We start from the raw sequence: 21,017 nt of genomic DNA, 5'->3' as shown, positions 1-21,017 counted from the left end.
AATTTAACTGAGCCTAATCCAACTAAATATATTTTAGATTATTTTACAATAATTTAATAACAAAACAAACACAGCTAAATATATATTTCTCGTTAGGTTCAGAATGATTTTTGCGAATTCATTGCATACACAAATTTTAGCTTGCCTTATTCGGCAAGAAGAACGTTGCTATTTAACCCAAAATCGCAAGTTTTACCTATTCTGCACGACAAGGTATTGTCCAGTGTGGTGAGAATGGTATAGCACTGCTTACCTTGTTCCAAGGTTCGTAGGTTCGAGTCTCCTTCGGCCAGAGATCAGTGTTTGTATATATATACATATATATATATATATATATATATATATATATATATATATATATATATATATATATATATATATAAACATACGCACATGGCGACAAAAGGAGGCACAGGGTGAAGTGGGAGGCAAATGTTTGGATTGCAAACCAAAATTGTGCTTCACCTTTTCACTCTAGGGAAAGACACTTGAGGGAGAAGCCGAAACCATCCACAGCTTCATATAAAGATACGATATATCATGAATCGAAGTTGAAAGCAATTAAACTGAGAAAAAAATAATGGCAAGTGGTTAATAATAGACAGAAAGGAGGGGAAAGAGGAACACACCTGCAGTTGGATATAATGACAGGTAGACAGACAGGTGGATACACAGACAGGTGGATACACAGACGGACGTTGGGACACGTACAAGTGGTTTCACAGACAAATACATACACAAGCAGACATAGACGAACGGAGGAACATACTTACTAGTGGATACACACACATACACAGAGTCAGTGATGTACCCACAATGAACGTGGAGATGGACCATCAACTCCTGAAGAAGTTATGAACGGGAGGCATGAATATAGCTATGAACACAGCCATGCTCAAGCCATGCCAGCCATGAACACAGCCATGCTCAAGCCATGCCAGCCATGAACACAGCCATGCTCAAGCCATGCCAGCCATGAACACAGCCATGCTCAAGCCATGCCAGCCATGAACACACAAGAGCCGTTATCACTTTTACGGAGGAGATCTGACAATGACAAGGAGGTAGGGATGAACACGGGGGAAAAAAACCATCAATATAAAAGTTTTTGAAGAAAAAACTGGGAGAGGAAGGAAAAAGTGCATCTGAGGAAAAGCGAGAGGCTGCAGATGACGCCAGCACCAGCTACCTCCCAATATTCTGTAAACCAAACACACACACACATACACAGGAAGTGGAACAATCTGAAGAGTGTAGTAGTGAAGCCAGGATCCACATAAAGCTTTAAGATGAGGTACGATAAGGTTCTTGGAACAGGGAGAGAGTGGGTCTTGTAGCGACTACCGAAGAGGCGGGGCCAGTAGCTATGAATCGACCCTTGCAATCACAAATAAGTGAGTACACATATACACACAGGTCAGTACTGTTTCTTGTGCATGTAAACGACATATGAAGCAGGAAATCGAGTCAGAGTTGCGCTTCTATGAGAAGGGCCCATGTGGTAGGTCCACGCAGTACCGAGGTTCGAATACCCTATGAAAGTGAACGTGGAAAGAAATACAGAACATGAAGGCAGGGTGAAACCTGACGTCAAAAAGGAGACTGACAGAATAAGGAAATTCCTAATCAGTGTGTCGTGAGAAAGATAGCTAGACGGAAAGAGAGTGAATGAAATAATGGGAAATGTAGCTGCTAAATATCGATAGGCAGTAGAGAAATTCATTCCCAGAAGCAGAAGAACAGACAAGAAGAGTCCATGGTTCACCCAGATGTGCAGGCAGGCAAAAGTTAAAGATGCAATAACATGGAAGAAATATGGAAATAGAGAGAATATGGGAGCAAGTAAAAGAGCCAAAACGAATATGCGTGGCATCAAAAACCAAATCTTAAGTCAAAGCTGCTATACAGCCGCACCGAAAAGAAGACAACTGTGAATTACCAGGTAATAAGGCTGAAGGAAGGAGGAAAGCTCACTAACATTAATACACAAATAACCCGCAAATAAAAGAGAGGAGCTTTCGACGATGTTTCGGTTCGCCTTGGACCATTTACAAAGTCACACAAGTCGGACCGAAATGTTGTCGAAAGCTCCTCTCTTTTATATGCGGGTTATTTGTGTATTGTTCCAGCTACGGTATTGTGCCTTTTTGTTCTTCACTAGTATTACACTACAAGTTAGTGTCACTAACATGCATAGTTTATAAGGTTATGGCGAAGATTATCAGGAGAAGAGTAATGAAGCACCTAGACAGGAGCGGATTCATCAACAACAACAACCAGCATGGTTTTCGAGATGGTAAATCCTGTTTCACAAATTTGCTAGAGTTCTATGACAAGATAAAGAAAGTTAAGGAGAGAGAGCGGGATGGGTGGACAGTATATTTCTGTATTGTAAGAAGGCGTTCGATACAGTACCCCGTAAGAAGCCTGGACAAAAGATAGAGAGGTAGGCAGGTATAACAGGGAAAGCACTACAGTGGATCAAGAAAAACAAGTTATTGTCCAAGAGGAGGTGTTGGAATGGGTAAGTGTGATGAGTGGGGGCTCCACAAGTGTCAGTACTTGGTCCAGCAATGTTTCTTGTGTACGTAAACGACATGACAGAGGAAAACAAAGTCAGAGGTGTCCCTGTTCGTAGGTAATACGTAACTAATGGAAAAACAAACAGAAGACCAGGAAAGACTTCAAATAGATCTGGACAAGCTGCAGGATTGGTCTGACAGGTGGCTACTAAAATAAACCCCAGCAAATGAAAACTCATGAAAAGTCGGGTAAGGGCAAAAACGTACGGAAACTGTACAGGTTCGGGGAATAAAGGCTGTAAACCCCTCTGAAAGAGGACCTCGGGGTGAACATAGTTCCAAGCATGTCGCCTGAGGAACACATCAACCGAGTAACCGCTGCAGTAAACACAAGGCTGCCAAGAACCTAAACTTGGTGGCATTGATAACCCTAAACACAGCTTATGTCAGTCTCATCTTTGAGTATGCAGCACCAGTATGGAACCTGCATCTCATAAAGCATGTAAAGAAGCCGGAAAAAGTGCAAGAGCTGAGGGGATACGAGTTACTAGGAGAGGCTAGAGGAGCTAAATCTGACGACATTAAGGGACAGAAGGACCAGGGGTGACAGGATAGACAGAGCGAGTGTGTTAGCAAGGCGGTCTCGGGTACAAAAAACGCAGATGAGTAAACGGGATTTTAGGAAATATTTCTTTAACCTTAGAGTTGTGAGGTGACGTGGCCTAGACATGGAAGTGATAGAGGCAGGGTTCACAGGTATGTTTGGGCTCGTGCAGCCAGGAGAGAACTCAGTAATAACCAGAGGAGAGGCGAGGTCAGGAGCCGAAACTCGACCCCTGCAACCACAATTTGGTAAGTGAACACCCACACCCACACCCACACACACACACACATACACATACACACACACACACACACACATACACATACACATACACACCGACCCTCCATGGCTGATCATCCAGTTACTACTCCATCCAGGGTCGACCCCCCCGACCATTCGACCACGACTTTCAGGAAATTAATATGGCACTCTTAGAGCCGGGGTTTGTGGCACTGTCGAGCAATGAAGTCAAGAGGACAACTTTATGGCTGACACGGGTCGAAATGCTCAATTAAATCCTTAAATTTGTTGGGGGAAATGAGGGTGGAAATGCGGGTGAGTGGATGACGAAGCTGGCACTCCACCCTGGCGAGTGCTAACCCTGCCCTGCCTTGCCTTACCCCTCCCTCCTCTCTCTCTCTCTCTCTCTCTCTCTCACTCTCTCTCTCTCTCTCTCTCTCTCTCTCGTCCTCTCCTGTTCGTTAATCTCCCTCACTGGACTGTAACATACAATTCACTCTTTTCTTTCCCTGAAATATATTTCCAGGCTTGCAAAACGACCAGAGACATAACAAATATACGAAGAGTACACGACCAGAGACGTGGATATACGCAGAGTACACGACCAGAGACGTGGATATACGCAGAGTACACGACCAGAGACGTGGATATACGCAGAGTACACGACCAGAGACGTGGATATACGCAGAGTACACGACCAGAGACGTGGATATACGCAGAGTACACGACCAGAGACGTGGATATACGCAGAGTACACGACCAGAGAGATATACAGAGTACACGACCAGAGACGGATATACGCAGAGTACACGACCAGAGACGTGGATATACGCAGAGTACACGACCAGAGACGTGGATATACGCAGAGTACACGACCAGAGACGTGGATATACGCAGAGTACACGACCAGAGACGTGGATATACGCAGAGTACACGACCAGAGACGTGGATATACGCAGAGTACACGACCAGAGACGTGGATATACGCAGAGTACACGACCAGAGACGTGGATATACGCAGAGTACACGAACCTACGGATCTAATGCTTCTTCGTGAAAATATTAACAGACGAATGCATGTTGATGTGTGTCCAGCAGGCCACACCTACCTGGGAGTGATGTCGGGGGTCAGCGCCCCCGCGACCCGGTCCCAGACCAGGCCTGTGATGTACCCGTGAAGGGTTTCGAGAGTTGTTCTTGTACCCTAGCAGACCGGTCTTAGACCAGACTTACTTAGTAAGCTAAAATAAAGACCAAACAGAGAGCAGACAGAAATCTGTACACACCACCGTAGTGTCACATACACCACCAGTCACATACACCACCATACAGTCACACACACCACCAGTCACATACACCACCAGTCACATACACCACCATACAGTCACACACACCACCAGTCACATACACCACCAGTCACACACACCACCAGTCGCATACACCACCAGTCACATACACCACCATACAGTCACACACACCACCAGTCACATACACCACCAGTCACATACACCACCATACAGTCACACACACCACCAGTCACATACACCACCAGTCACATACACCACCATACAGTCACACACACCACCAGTCACATACACCACCAGTCACATACACCACCAGTCACATACACCACCATACAGTCACACACACCACCAGTCACATACACCACCATACAGTCACATACACCACCAGTCACATACACCACCAGTCACATACACCACCATACAGTCACACACACCACCAGTCACATACACCACCATACAGTCGCACACCACCACTATACACAGTCACACACACACACACACATGTAGTGGAGGCAGGTTCCATACATACCTTTAAGAAGAGGTATGATAAAGCTCACAGAGCGGGAAGAGTGACCGGGTAGCGGCCAGTTGAAGAGGCGGGGCCAGGAACTGTGACTCGACCCCCGCAACCACAACTAGGTGAATACACACACACACATATATACAACAGGCCTAGTGTCTAATAGACATATGCCTGGGACAAAATGATAACTAACACACACACACACACACACACAATAAAGGTACAATAAAGCTTATGGAGCGGGGAAAGTGGACCTAGTAGCGGCGAACGAAGAGGCGGGGCCAAGAGCTATGATTCGACCCCACAACAAGGTAAAGCGGGGGTCCCTACCCATGGCGCCCCCTGCTCGTCACTGCGCTTATTCCACACTTTCTCACATACCTTATTAAACTCCAGTGAGTTGCTCTAACAGTGCGCAGCTGAGGGATGTCTCATGTATCTTCCATATGTATGTTATCAGTTACGTCTCTCTTCTCTGTTCCAGAGAGAATAATGCTGGAAGCGTTCCCCAGCCCATGAGATGTGTTACTGCGAGTGGTCACAGCAACACACAACTCCTGGGACTCTGTCTTGTGACCATAGAATACTCAAGTACCATAACTAACAGTAACCCCATATACAGAGCCATTACCTTAACTACCACTGCTATAACCATCTGTATCTCCACTTCTAGTACCATAAATACCAGTATCCTCATCACTACCAGTACTATAACTACCAATATTCCCCAAAACCATGAAGATATCAGAAACACGGCTGTAACCAGTGTAGAAGCCTTCAAGAGAAAACTGGACAAGTATCTTCACCAGGTGCCAGGTCAACCAGGCTGTGATGGATATGTGGGGCAGCGGGCCTCCAGCAGCAACAGCCTGGTTGACCAGACAAGCACCAGAAGAGCCTGGCCCATGGTCGGGCTCAGAGAGTAGATAAACTCTCGAAACTCTTCAAAGGTATATCAAAGGTATACTATAAATACAAGTATCCCCACCACTACCAGTATTATAGCAGAACCCCCAACATCCACCACCGCCGCCACCAACATTATATATACTAGTACCACCACCGTTACTACCACCAGCACAACTACCTCCCCCCCCAGTACCTCCACCATGTACGCGATTAAATTATACTACTACTACTACCAATATAATTGAAGCGCTAGACTCGTAAGGGTCATACAGCTGCTTGGTGGACTGAAGAATGAATGAATGAATCCAAGACAGTATTTTTCCCCTTTCAAAAACCTTATACAAATCCGTTTTCTCACAGATTTGTCTTGAGTGCGTCCTGAGGCCTCTATTATCATCATTATTATTATCCTAACCATTTCACCCTTAGCTTGTGCTAGCAGGTCTGATGCAGAGCTCCTTCCTTAAGTGAATGTGACTTGGACCTAACTAGCTTAGGCCAGTAGGTGACTTGTACCAAAATAGCTTAGGTTAGTAGGTGAATTGTACCTGCCTAACTTGGACCAGTAGGCCTACTGTAGAGCTTCGTCTTTATATTCTTATTGTATTTCTATATAACTGACGGGAAGCGCTAAACAAGTAGGGGGTTATGCAGTATCTGAAGCATGGGTGATAATCAGGTTAGGCAGCTCTAGTGCCAAGAATCAAGAGCTCCAAACTGGCATCAAGGCGGCCTTCCTCTCCTTCGTTACAGAAGTCTTAAGTAATGAACATAACATAAGAAAGGAGGAAGACCGTAGTAAAGGCTCTACAATGTCTGACGTCTACAATGACTTAATACTAAGTAAATATCAGACGCTGGAAGACTTCTCTGTGGCAGCTGAAGAATTCTCAGTGGAGTATTAATTAAGATGGAACACACAAGACGTGGGAGGACACTAAGCACACAAGACGTGGGAGGACACTAAGCACACAAGACGTGGGAGGACACTAAGCACACAAGACGTGGGAGGAGCACAAACTGAGCACACAGACGTAGGAGGACCAGGCTGAGCACACAGACGTGGGAGGACCACAGACTGATCAACACAGACGTGGGAGGAGCACAGAATGAGCACACAGACGTAGGAGGACCACAGACTGGGCATAAAGCAACACACAGACTGGGCATAAAGCAACACACAGACTGGGCATAAAGCAACACACAGACTGGGCATAAAGCAACACAGAGACTGGGCATAAAGCAACACACAGACTTGGATCGTAAGGACCACAACAAAATCAAGAGAGAAAAAAGATGACGAAGAAATAACAACACTAGCAACACTTAACAACACAAAGCCATCAGTTACAGCGTCAACACTGTCAACTTTTCACAGTCTCCAGGGATCAATAGTTTCCAACAAGGCTGCGTTACTGCAGCTCATATTACTGTAAATATTAGCACAGCTCACGTTACCTTCCTGGTGACTCGCAGCATTCCTATCCCGTATTGTGAAAATGGTAAGACTTTCAGCCCTCTTTTGATCTCTTACGGAAATAGGAACTTTCATCCTTGCTCTGCTGTTATGAGAATGATGAGAAATATCACGAACTCCCAATGAAAAGTAGGGGCGCCACTGGTACACTTAGAGAAGAAAAACACAGTATCTGGGGCCCAAGACTGTTCAACAGCCTCCCACAAGCCACAAGGGGAATTACCAATAGACCCCTGGCTGCCTTCAAGGGGGAACTGGACAGATACCTTGTCAGTGCCGGATCAGCCGGGCTGTGGTTCGTACGTTGGACTACGTGAGTTGAGCAGTAACAGCCTGGTTGATCAGGCCCTGATCCACCGGGAGGCTTGGTCAAGGATCGGGGCGCGGGGGCGTTGATCCCGGGAATACCCTCCAGGTAGACTCTGTTAAAAGTACTCACAATATAATAAAAAACTAGGCGCTAAACCCACAAGGATCATACAGCGCTGAAAATCCCTCACAGAGGATGCAGCTCAATGGCTAAAGCGCAAAAGAAACAACCGAAGGGTCCTGAGTTTGACTCAGTGTAAGGTACGATACATGAGCAAGTCTTCTCACACACAATGCCTATGCTAACCTAGCAATAAATAAGTGCAGCCTAGGTGTTACAGACAACATACAGTATTAACTATTACTATTATTAACTACATAATCACACTATTACATTATTATAATTAAAACAGTCTCTGACAGGGCCGCGGGGGCGATGACCCCCCGGAATCGACTACAAGTACGAGACTGGGGATGTAACTGGTGCCCCAAAAGATTCCAACAATGACCTACCATTACTTTTTTTTGTTTGGTTTTGTTTACGTTTGATAATCACATCAAAATCTTACACAGTTCACAGTGTGAAAATTATTGAGCAAGGTTAGGTTATTATCTTTACTGGCTGGCCACGAAGCTTATGTAAGTTCAGGGAGCTTAGATAAGCTTCAAGCACCACCCACTTGTAAGTAAAATTGTGTTTAATAAGGTGAAACAGCTGATGATTAAAGGTGAATGGAGAGACAAGCGCACACAGCTGCAGGCAACGCTTTATTTACCCTTTCTGGTTTAAACTTTGTTTCCTTTATTAGTCCCGCCCATATCTGGCCAATATATTTATTTTTTCTGGGGCTCCCTGGAGGCTGGACTCAATAAAGCGTAAGATTTAATGACTCTTAAAAACTCCAACAACCCCATCATCTCTAAGTCCAACAACACTAACAACCACCACCCAACAACAACCATCCAACAACAACCACCCAACAACAACCCCAACAAGAACCCTAACAACCCAAACAACAGCCACCCAACAACTCCCCCAACAAGAATCCGAGCAACCCCAACAACAATCGCCACCACCACCACCCCATCCATAACAGCGACAAGCACAAAACCAAAATAAATTCATCTTCACTTTACGATACAAGTGATGCAAACATGATAATATAACCACATATTAAGAAACAAAAGCTCACGCAAGTTCAGATATAGGTGGCAGATGGGAGACGGTGGGTGAAGGTTACTTTGTTAATCTGGGAAAAGTTTAAAGCCATCAACTATACGAGGCTCATTAATGTTTCAAGTAACCTGTTCATCACCAGACAAGAATACTTTAATCCCTAAAATAGTACATATACTCTGAGAGAAATATACCTCTGGGTGTGTATATCCTTGGGGTAGGTGCAGTAACCCACCTCTCGAGCCAAACGTAAACAGGAGACCAAGAGAGGAAAGAAAATTATTGAGATGGGAAGCTGGAGGTACGAACGCTGGATCACAGGTGGCGCTGACGTGTACTCACCACCCATTTTCTTCAGCAAAATTTCATCTATCAGCAGTGTGCAGAGATAATTCTACATAATAGTTTCACAGTAGGAAAAAAAGAGAGCTACCTATGTTTCCCTGCCATACACCGTCAGGCAGAATTGTGCTCATACAACGTTTTGAACTGTCAGTCTGAGCTGGGAGACTTCAGTAGGGTAATAAGGACATCGTCAACTATTCCGTTAAAGGCTCATCAGCTACGGCAGCATCATAGGTTTCGTTCCAGCAGAGCTGGAATTACTATTACTTGGGATTTAACCTCAACTAAGGATTAACATGTACTCACTCCAGGTATTATCAGAGGGAAGAACCACTCGCTCATCCCGGGTATTAATAGAAGAGAGAATCAAGCACTCAGCGCAGGTATCAACAGAAGGGAGAATCATGCACTCACCCCAGGTATCAACAGAAGGGAGAATCATGCACTCACCCCAGGTATCAACAGGAGAATTATGCACTCACCCAGGTATCAACAGAAGGGAGAATCAAGCACTCACCCCTGTGATGTAGTTCAGCTGGGCTTGTGAGGTCTCTGGGGAGACCTAATTTAACCAATTATATGGTCACACCTTGCCTTGGCAGACGTCTGTAGCCACGCCCACGTCTGAGGTCTTTTGTTCTTGACGGCGTCAGACCTAGGCGTCAGGTCGTACACGTGGTTGTGGAGGGTGCTTGGACCACCATAAAAGCCCAAGGAAGAGCATGATCAGGAGATTCGAGTGGAGCTGCTGCTGGGGTGCAGAGCTCCTTAGCAGAGACTTCGAGCGGAGCTGCTGCTGGGGTGCAGGGCTCGGGAGAAGGCTGCTGAAGTCTCTGGAGGAGACTGTTGGAGGCATTGGGCAGAGTACTGGCTTGGCGCAGTACTTGTGCTGTGTAGGTCTTGGGACCTGTGGCTTAGTTCCTGTGATGAACTGCCCTCTGAACTATATTGTAAGTTACATTCATTTTGGTCAAGTTGATTGTGTTCCCTGTCTCACTGCTTATGTGTACTACCCTATTTATCTAAACCACAATAATGTTCTGTTCCCAAATGTATTATGGTACAAAGACTTAATAATAAACTGTGTTTGAGTAGAATAGTAATATTCACTGTCCCTGTTATTTATTCTTTTCTCCATTTATTTATGTTTAGTTAAAGTAGTGAGAGGGTGAGTAGTGTGGAGTGGTGGGTAGAGTAATGAGAGGTGAAGTTGTAGTCACCAGTGACCTCACATTACCTACCAACCTCCACACTCGTCCCTCCTACTGCCTCGCCTGTCCCCTACCTACTATTTCCCTCCTCTTACCCCCATATTCCCCTAATCATTACCCCCCTACATGACATGGTGTCTAAGCGGTGGTGGTTCTTATTTTTATAGAAGGAACCAGTCCCATGTGCCTTATTTTTGACTGCTCGGTTATACTTATGTTATGCTATCATTTTTTTTTCTTGTGTGTGTAAAGTTAAAGTCAATATCAGTGTAATATTATAATCCTAGTGACCTTAACTGACCTTTTCTTGACAGTGGGTCTGAATAATTGTTTGGTTGTATTATTATATTTGGTGGAGTTGGTTGTTGGTTTGAGATAAATGGTGGAGAAAATCAGTGTTTGGGTGAGACTTTTGGGGGAAGCAATTACTGGCCGAAATTGAATATTTACAGAGGAATGAGAAGTCACCCAGCCCACCTTGGAAGACTAGCCCACAACTGTCACCCACTGAAGAGATGCCTATGATTATTATCCACCTGATGTGCCCAGTCACCCAGTTGATGTGCCCCAGTAGATGTATTGCTGCCCTGGTCTGTCATCCATTGTAGTGGGTGTCTGCGTCACCCAGCCTCTGTGACCATCACCCGCGGACCGCCAGTTACCCGCAGTTGCCAGGGATGGGTGACCGCACCTGCTGTTGATGACCTGAAGTGACCTCACCTCACCTCGAGCAACTGACCATTGCCTGCTACTGCTGATGTCGGCTGCTGTGATGCTGTATGCTATGCTGTGGCCGTGCTGTGATGCTGTCTGCTATGCTGTGGCCGTGCTGTGATGCTGTCTGCTATGCTGGGACCGTGCCGGGATGCTGAGATGTTAGGACCGTGCTGTGATGCAGTAGCCGTGCTGTGATGCTGCGATGCCGCCTAGCTCAGGAGATGGCGGTGATGCTGCACTGGTGTGTGAGGGATCCTGGATGGTGTGCCAGGACAGGAGAATCTACTATGAAGGAGCTGCCATCCTCGGAGATGTGGAAGGACGTGAGCCGCGGAGATGGACTCCAGCTGCTGGGACCAGCCTGCTATCAAGGGCGGTATGGAGGTGTATCCTGCCTTGCTGGTCGACCTGTACGACTGGTATGCGGGGATGTCCTGCCAGCCATGAGAGACAATTGAGAGTGTGAGATGTCCCCAGCCTACTTTGATTTGCCAGAAGTTAGTGTTAACTGTGTGAAATAAGGTGACCTTGAATACGGTCCAGTGATTATGGCCGCCTTGTTTTATGAGGCCAGTGAATCCTAGTAATGGCATAGGATAATGGAGGGTCTTTGCTGCGATGCCTGCCCTGTCTCGATTTTCAGATGTTGTAGTGTGCATGTGAAGTGTGCCGAAAATGCGACCTTGGTAGTAGTGAAGTGGTCCAGTTGCAGTTACTTGAAAGAATGCAACCCGTTGGAGCAGTTTTCCACGCCATAGAAGCCTAGAGAGGTTTGGCCCAATGGATAACGTGCGAGGGTGACTAGCATTGGCTAGTGCATTTCTAGTAGAAGTAGGGAAGGCACTGGAGCCCGATATTTAGTTTTAAGGAGAAATGACAGGTAAGGAGGCTTTGCACCAGAGAGCAACTGTTATGCTGGTCAACTGCCAGGTGTACTGATTACGCTGCCTTGTGGTAGTTGAGAAGGTTGAGGGAAATATATGTAGTTGAATAATTGTATTATGTATAATTTTGTCTTTGTATTGTAATAGATTTAAGGGATTAGGATTAAAATAGTCTAATAACTCGGACAAATTGTCCTAGTTCTCAGATATTTTAAATTGGGGGAGAAAGGGGGATGTGATGTAGTTCAGCTGGGCTTGTGAGGTCTCTGGGGAGACCTAATTTAACCAATTATATGGTCACACCTTGCCTTGGCAGACGTCTGTAGCCACGCCCACGTCTGAGGTCTTTTGTTCTTGACGGCGTCAGACCTAGGCGTCAGGTCGTACACGTGGTTGTGGAGGGTGCTTGGACCACCATAAAAGCCCAAGGAAGAGCATGATCAGGAGATTCGAGCGGAGCTGCTGCTGGGGTGCAGAGCTCCTGAGCAGAGACTTCGAGCGGAGCTGCTGCTGGGATGCAGGGCTCGGGAGAAGGCTGCTGAAGTCTATGGAGGAGACTGTTGGAGGCATTGGGCAGAGTACTGGCTTGGTGCAGTACTTGTGCTGTGTAGGTCTTGGGACCTGTGGCTTAGTTCCTGTGAGGAACTGCCCTCTGAACTATATTGTAAGTTACATTCATTTTGGTCAAGTTGATTGTGTTCCCTGTCTCACTGCTTATGTGTACCACCCCATTTATCTAAACCACAATAATGTTCTGTTCCCAAATGTATTATGGTACAAAGACTTAATAATAAACTGTGTTTGAGTAGAATAGTAATATTCACTGTCCCTGTTATTTATTCTTATTTCCATTTATTTATGTTTAGTTAAAGTAGTGAGAGGGTGAGTAGTGTGGAGTGGTGGGTAGAGTAATGAGAGGTGAAGATGTAGTCACCAGTGACCTCACATTACCTATCTACCTCCGCATACCTCACTCCTACCACCTCGCCTGTCCCCTACCTACTGACTCCCCCCGCTTACCCCCGTATTCCCCTAATCATTACCCCCCTACATGACACCCCAGGTATCAAAAGAAGGGAGAATCATGCACTTATCCCAGGTATCAACAGAAGGGAGAATCATGCACTCACCCCAGGTATCAACAGAAGGGAGAATCAAGCACTCACCCAAGGTATCAACAGAAGGGAGAATCATGCACTCACCCCAGGTATCAACAGAAGGGAGAATCATGCACTTACCCCAGGTATCAACAGAAGGGAGAATCATGCACTTACCCCAGGTATCAACAGAAGGGAGAATCATGCACTCACCCCAGGTATTAATAGAAGGGAGAATCATGCACTCACCCCAGGTATCAACAGAAGGGAGAATCATGCACTCACCCCAGGTATCAACAGAAGGGAGAATCATGCACTCACCCCAGGTATCAACAGAAGGGATAATCATGCACTTATCCCAGGTATCAACAGAAGGGAGAATCATGCACTCACCCCAGGTATCAAAGAAGGGAGAATCAAGCACTCACCCCCGGTATCAACAGAAGGGAGAATCATGCACTCACCCCAGGTATCAACAGAAGGGAGAATCATGCACTCACCCCAGGTATCAACAGAAGGGAGAATCATGCACTCACCCCAGGTATCAACAGAAGGGAGAATCATGCACTCACCCCAGGTATCAACAGAAGGGAGAATCATGCACTCACCCCAGGTATCAACAGAAGGGAGAATCATGCACTTACCCCAGGTATCAACAGAAGGGAAAATCATGCACTCACCCCAGGTATCAACAGAAGGAAGAATCAAGCACTCACCCCAGGTATCAACAGAAGGGAGAATCATGCACTCACCCCAGGTATCAACAGAAGGGAGAATCATGCACTCGCCCCAGGTATCAACAGAAGGGAGAATCATGCAGTCACCCCAGGTATCAACAGAAGGGAGAATCATGCACTCACCCCAGGTATCAACAGAAGGGAGAATCATGCACTCGCCCCAGGTATCAACAGAAGGGAGAATCATACAGTCACCCCAGGTATCAACAGAAGGGAGAATCATGCACTCACCCCAGGTATCAACAGAAGGGAGAATCATGCACTCACCCCAGGTATCAACAGAAGGGAGAATCATGCACTCACCTCAAGTATTAACAAGTGGGGAGTAACAGAATTTTTTTTAAAACAGTGATTACTGCTTCAAGTGCTGCACATCTTCCTGCTATATTATATATATATATATATATATATATGTGTGTGTGTGTGTGTGTGTGTGTGTGTGTGTGTGTGTGTGTGTGTGTGTGTGTGTGTGTGTGTGTGTGTGTGTGTGTGTGTGTGTGTGTGTGTGTGTGTGTGTGTATGTATGAATATACTGCCCAACACCCGCTGCTGGTCAGGACGCAAGTCAAAATGAAAGACGATAAAATTTTCCCCAATTCCTATATATATAGTGTGACTTTGTCAATGGTCCGAGTCGGACCGAAACGTCGTCGTAAGCTTCTCTCTTTTATGTGCGGGTTATTTGTGTATAGTGCCGGATTGAGTTCTTTGGAGGGCCGGATAAGCCCTCGGGCCGGATAGAATTCTCTGTCGGGCTGGACAGACTTGCCTGACCCCCTGATATGACCCTCGGGTAGGGTAGAATTCCTCGGAGGATCTCAGAGTATTCCTGGGCGTGCCGGATATGGCCCGTGGGCCGGATAGAATTCCTCGGCTGGCCGGATATGGCCCACACCTGTTATAGTCTGATCCAACTGAACGATACACACACACATCAGTAAACAGAGAGGAAACAAGAAGTGCTTAAGATAAACAATCACGTCAGAGCAAACAACCAGCTAACATAAACAACACTTCTCATTAAGAAAATCGACAATAAAAAACTAGCAAAAAAACAATGTACGGGTTTGTTGTTGTTGTTGTTGTTATTAACTTTAAAGGTACATGTACGAAAATTCTTGATGCTGGTGAAGGGCTCTTAATCCAAGGTGTCAGAGCTAGCCTCTCCTTACACTGATCAAACCTCACCTCCTCGCATTTCCCCAGGCGCTGAATGACCCTTACAGATTTAGTGCTTCCCGTAAATATGATAATAATAATGTCATAATAAGAATAATAAAATAATATAATCATAAAATAATAATAATAATAATAATAATAATAATAATAATAATAAATGAACATGGCAGAACTAAAGCATGACAGATGAGACAAGACAGGAAGCTGGTAGCTCTGTGGTATTGCATCCGGCTCACAACCGTATCATACGGGTTCAATCCTGGGCAGGGGGAAACCTTAAGTAAATATGCAGTAGGTGGGTGTTAGTGACCCTGCTTAGGCTGATGTGGAAACCACCCTCCCCGACCCATGGGGAGGTGAGGAAAGGCACTACCCCCCATCCCCCAGCAAGGTGGGGAAAAACAGATCCCCCATCCCCCAGCAAGGTGGGGAAAAGCAGTTCCCCCATACCCAAGCAAGGTGGGGAAAAGCAGATCCCCATCCCCCAGCAAGGTGGGGAAAAGCAGTTCCCCCATACCCAAGCAAGGTGGGGAAAAGCAGATCCCCATCCCCCAGCAAGGTGGGGAAAAGCAGTTCCCCCATCCCCCAGCAAGGTCCTCCCCCGACAATCTGCGCTAGGCGGCCCCGGCTGTGAGATTTACCACGCAAGAATTCCCAGGGACTGCAAGGGAGGATTTTTGCATTTCTTTATGAGTATTGAGTTCTGAGGCCGCGGGGCGGGGAGGGGCGGGGAGGGGCGGGGAGGGGCGAGGCGGAAGGGGCATATGCTCTCTTGCTTTCATCTCGCCCTCTCTTGCCTCTCTTCTCTCTCGTTTCCTCTCATCTCACTCTCTCTTTGTCTCTTCTCTCCTACTTTCTCTCGACTCCCTCTCATAATTAAAGCAATTAAAATTGACGAAAAAGTTGGTTTAGTTAGGTTAACAAGGCTGCTGTATGATAATTCTCTCTGCTCGCACAACTCTCGGTCCAATATTTTGAAAGGATTTACCGCCACATCTACTATTACAATTAAACCCAGAGTGATGAATCTGACCACGGATGAGACGCAACCTCAGCCTTTGTGTTCAAATATATTTCATCAGTCTTGTAAATATATTGCCAGATACGTCGGAAAAAAAATTTAAGCACAAGGAACAACATCGGTCTGCTAATTTTCAAGAATGCCGAGCTTCAGGAGTGCTGATGACCAACATGACCACAATAACAATCGACTAAAGTTTCCAAGGAAACTGATCAGCACATTTTGCGTGTATATATATATATATATATATATATATATATATATATATATATATATATATATATATATATATATATATATATATATATATATATATACACACACACACACACACACACACACACACACACACACACACACAATATAACAGTAAGATCCCTGTTCTTGTCCTGTTTCCTGACCAACCTTACCTAACCTAACCTACCTGTATAGCGAATTCACTTATATTAATTCACCCCCGAGGCTTTTGTGTTCATCTCTTGTATTTCACTACTGGAGCATCTCTCGTTAATGTCCAGCAGTAAGCTACTGACAACGATGGACTCCATTTTCCCCTTGGTAGTGTTGCTCCATGACTAAGATGTCCTGGTGACAACGTTTATCATGTTCATCATGTTCATCGCTGACTGCTCCGCAGTTGGCAGAAATAAAAATCTCGGTGGGAATGGAGGAAATGTATCTTTAAAGATGTATTGAAACATTTTTTTTTCTTTTTGCTAGGACAACAGCGGGATTTTATTACAGCTTCCCGGAATTGTCAGCTTGCGTATTTTCCCCCCAAAAATTGGTTGCTACTAACAGGGGGTAAGCATTCCAAACATATTTCCTCCTCATCAACTATGATACGGTCAAACTCCTCATCTCATCTCTAAGAAGCTCAAGAATCTGTAGACCAGCAAATCCACCCTCCTTGATTTTTGCTTCGCTAAGTCTTGGGAATTTACCACCGAGGTGCTTAAAGGCTGCCGCCGTTTTATACACAGCCTTAACAAATAATTTTATGGGGCCAAGTCTGATGGGTAAGTGTGGCAACAAAATCAGCTCCATCCAACAATTGTAGGGAAATTGAACATTTTTTGTTCCTGGTTCCAGCGAGTGTCGGAATGACCAATCCTGCTTGATGTAAAAAGAAATCCTCACCTGACTATCTCACTCACACAGACAACAGCAGTGCTTACCACTAGCTGCTGGCTAAGCAGGGCAGCCAACATTGATGTTTGTCATAGTCTATGCAGTTCGAAATCTGCTTCATGCTGTCGCATGTTTTCTTCATGTGGCCAGCATAGCCAACTGGAATTGACGACAACACGTTGCCAACATGCAATAAAACCACCCTCTGACTCAACTTCGATGAGTTGATGAAGTCTTCACTCATCAGGATTACGAATTGTATTAGGGTTGTCATCAGACCATCCATGTTGTTTCTTGCAAGCTACAAGGTCGCGAAAAATAATATAGGCACAATACCGTGACTGGAACAATACCGTGACTGGAACAATACCGTGACTGGAACGACTGGAACAATACCGTGACTGGAACATTACCGTGACTGGAACGACTGGAACAATACCGTGACTGGAACGACTGGAACAATACCGTGACCGGAACATTACCGTGACTGGAACAATACCGTGACTGGAACAATAAGCAAATAACTGGCACACAGAAGAAACTTTGGACGACGTTTCGGTCCGATTTGGACCATTAATTAGTCATTAACTAGTGTACAAGATCACCTGCCATCATGAAGAACGGGACAAAAGCTTTCTCAACGGTCATGAAATTAACCACTATTTTCAGGGAGGAGATTCCGCTGCTGCAATCTGAAGACCAATAGTTCGGTCTTCCTCTTTGGCAGTTCTAAATCTCTGATAAGGTCGTTTAATTCAGACTTATCAAGTACAGTTTATAAGTTGTCAAGTTATGAACATAATATATCAGGTTCTTGTGAGGTTCAAGACTTACAAGTTTCATAAGTTACGTCATCCTCCTCGTACTTATACTCAAAGGAAAATGACTCGAGGTACTCAGGGATGGGTAGTCCGTCGCCCTGAGGTAACCAGCGTACAGCAGAGGTTATATTACATTATTTTATAGTCCACTATTTTTCCTTGCAAATACCTTAACTGACTGGAAGCACCAAGCAAAAGTAACAACCACTTACATGATCTGTTGGCTCCCTCCACCCACACCAATGCCATTGCAAAAGGCATAGATTTCTTTTTTCTGATTCAACCACTGGCGAAATTTTGTTGCACAAGTATTGCAGCATGTATGTAGGGCCCAGCACTTGATCTGATCTCCAATCTTACAGCCAAAATATAGGTGACAGGCTTTCTTAACCACGGCAGTTACCGTACGCTATTCCGATTCAAAAGTCAATTCTCCACTGCACTGTTCACGCAATTACGAGGCATCTTTCTCCAAAATTGGCAGAAAAAGTAATGTGAAAAGCAGACACTGGGAATGAACTGCTGCAACCCAGTTATAGGATGATGAAATACCTGAATCAGGAGTAAATCATCCTTTTCTGTTATTTTCGCAAAAAAAAAAGGGCCCAAATCAAAGTAAGTTGCACAACTGATGATCCATACAACACACGCCTGTACCCCCATCGCCCCCCCCCCACAAAAAAAAGAAGAAACTTAAATTCACAGATGAGAAATATAGAACACAAGTGTTTTTTTTTTTTTTAAATAGTCATTGTGGTCTTGAATCAGTAGCCTTTTGACTCGCGAAATCATAACAACACGATTGCAAACAAACCACGGTACGGGTGGTGTTCGAACTCACGGCAAGTGAGTCGTAAAGCTCCAGGCCAGCACGTGAGTTTTACAACTCGCCTGCCGTGAATTTGAGCACCACCCGTACCCTGGTTTGTTCAGCAGCCTTTTTCCTGTACAGTTTATCAACCTTTCCTTCCCAAGTCAAGGATAACAGCGACCACCTTGAGTCCATATCTTCACCAGCCAAACGACAATTTTTAAACATTTACTTCGCAAATAAAACTAGCCATAATAAATTATGACTAATGTTATTTGTCAAGTAGACCAGAGTCATCACACGAGAGCCTCGGATCCCCTCACCAAACTGCCTTAGTAGAAATTAGAATTATTTCTGACAATAATAATCACGGACAAGGTCCAGACGATTTTAAAGTTACTGCCAGAGAACAGAAGAGGTAAGATTCAAGAATTATGATCATTTTATAGACGGCTATATCAAAATATAAGAACGGTGAATATACGAATATATGTTATATTCCACGACAGAAAGGATTTTCCCTGTCATATTCCATCACACAGTAAGGGTTTTCCCTGCCATATTCCATCACAGAGTAAGGGTCTTCCCTGCCATATTCCATCACACAGTAAGGGTTTTCCCTGCCATATTCCATCACACAGTAAGGGTTTTCCCTGCCATATTCCATCATACAGTAAGGGTTGTAAACATGAAATAATGAAATCTATCAGCCTGAGCTGGTAGTCTTGAGGAGCGATGGATGAACCTGCAATTTCCCGATGCATGAATGATGATACCGAACCTCTGTGGTGTCCAGAAAGACACTGAACCTCTGAGGTGTTCACAATGATACTGAATCTCTGAAGTGGTTAAAATGGCATTGAACCTCTGTGAGATCGAGAATGATAATCCTGCAGCGGGAGCCACTCTGTCACACTAGATGAATTTGAGGAATCCAAGATGGACGTGAAGGAGTCAGCAAATCACCCATCAATACTAAAATATATATATATATATATATATATATATATATATATATATATATATATATATATATATATATATATATATATATATATATATATATACGGCGCGCACGAGAAAGAGAAAGAGAGAAAGAGAAAGAGAAAGAGAAAGAGAAAGAAAGAGAGAAAGAGAGAGAGAGAGAGAGAGAGAGAGAGAGAGAGAGAGAGAGAGAGAGAGAGAGAGAGAGAGAGAGAGAGAGAGAGAGAGAGAGAGAGAGAGAGAGAGAGAGAGCCAGCCACAACCACTCGTTGTCGTCATCTGCGTCGTATTAACGACGCACAAATTCCACTTCACTCATTTATTATCTCATTACACACTAAATTATCGAGCCTGACGACGGTGACGAACTGGGGCAAGCAGGAACATCACAGCAGGAACAACACAGCAGGAACAACACAGCAGGAACAACACAGCAGGAACAACACAGCAGGAACAGCACAGCAGGAACATCACAGCAGGAACAACACAGCAGGAACAACACAGCAGGAACAACACAGCAGGAACATCACAGCAGGAACATCACAGCAGGAACAACACAGCAGGAACAACACAGCAGGAACAACACAGCAGGAACAGCACAGCAGGAACATCACAGCAGGAACAACACAGCAGGAACAACACAGCAGGAACATCACAGCAGGAACATCACAGCAGGAACAACACAGCAGGAACAACACATCAGGAACATCACAGCAGGAACAACACAGCAGGAACAACACAGCAGGAACATCACAGCAGGAACAACACAGCAGGAACAACACAGCAGGAACATCACAGCAGGAACAACACAGCAGGAACAACACAGCAGGAACATCACAGCAGGAACATCACAGCAGGAACAACACAGCAGGAACAACACAGCAGGAACAACACAGCAGGAACATCACAGCAGGAACAACACAGCAGGAACAACACAGCAGGAACATCACAGCAGGAACAACACAGCAGGAACAACACAGCAGGAACAACACAGCAGGAACAGCACAGCAGGAA

General features: G+C 45.1%; 1 protein-coding gene across 4 annotated transcripts in view; it reads right to left on the bottom strand.

The window, feature by feature from the left end:
• The window catches only part of LOC128685076 (leucine-rich repeat neuronal protein 2), a 472,917-nt gene that overhangs the window by 314,020 nt on the left and 137,880 nt on the right, over nt 1-21,017 (bottom strand). The gene's annotated exons all lie outside the window — the stretch shown is intronic.

The sequence above is a fragment of the Cherax quadricarinatus genome, chromosome 5 (assembly GCF_038502225.1).
Source record: "Cherax quadricarinatus isolate ZL_2023a chromosome 5, ASM3850222v1, whole genome shotgun sequence".
In the NCBI taxonomy this organism is placed as follows: Eukaryota; Metazoa; Arthropoda; class Malacostraca; order Decapoda; family Parastacidae; genus Cherax; species Cherax quadricarinatus.
This window is presented reverse-complemented; position numbering and strand designations above follow the sequence as displayed.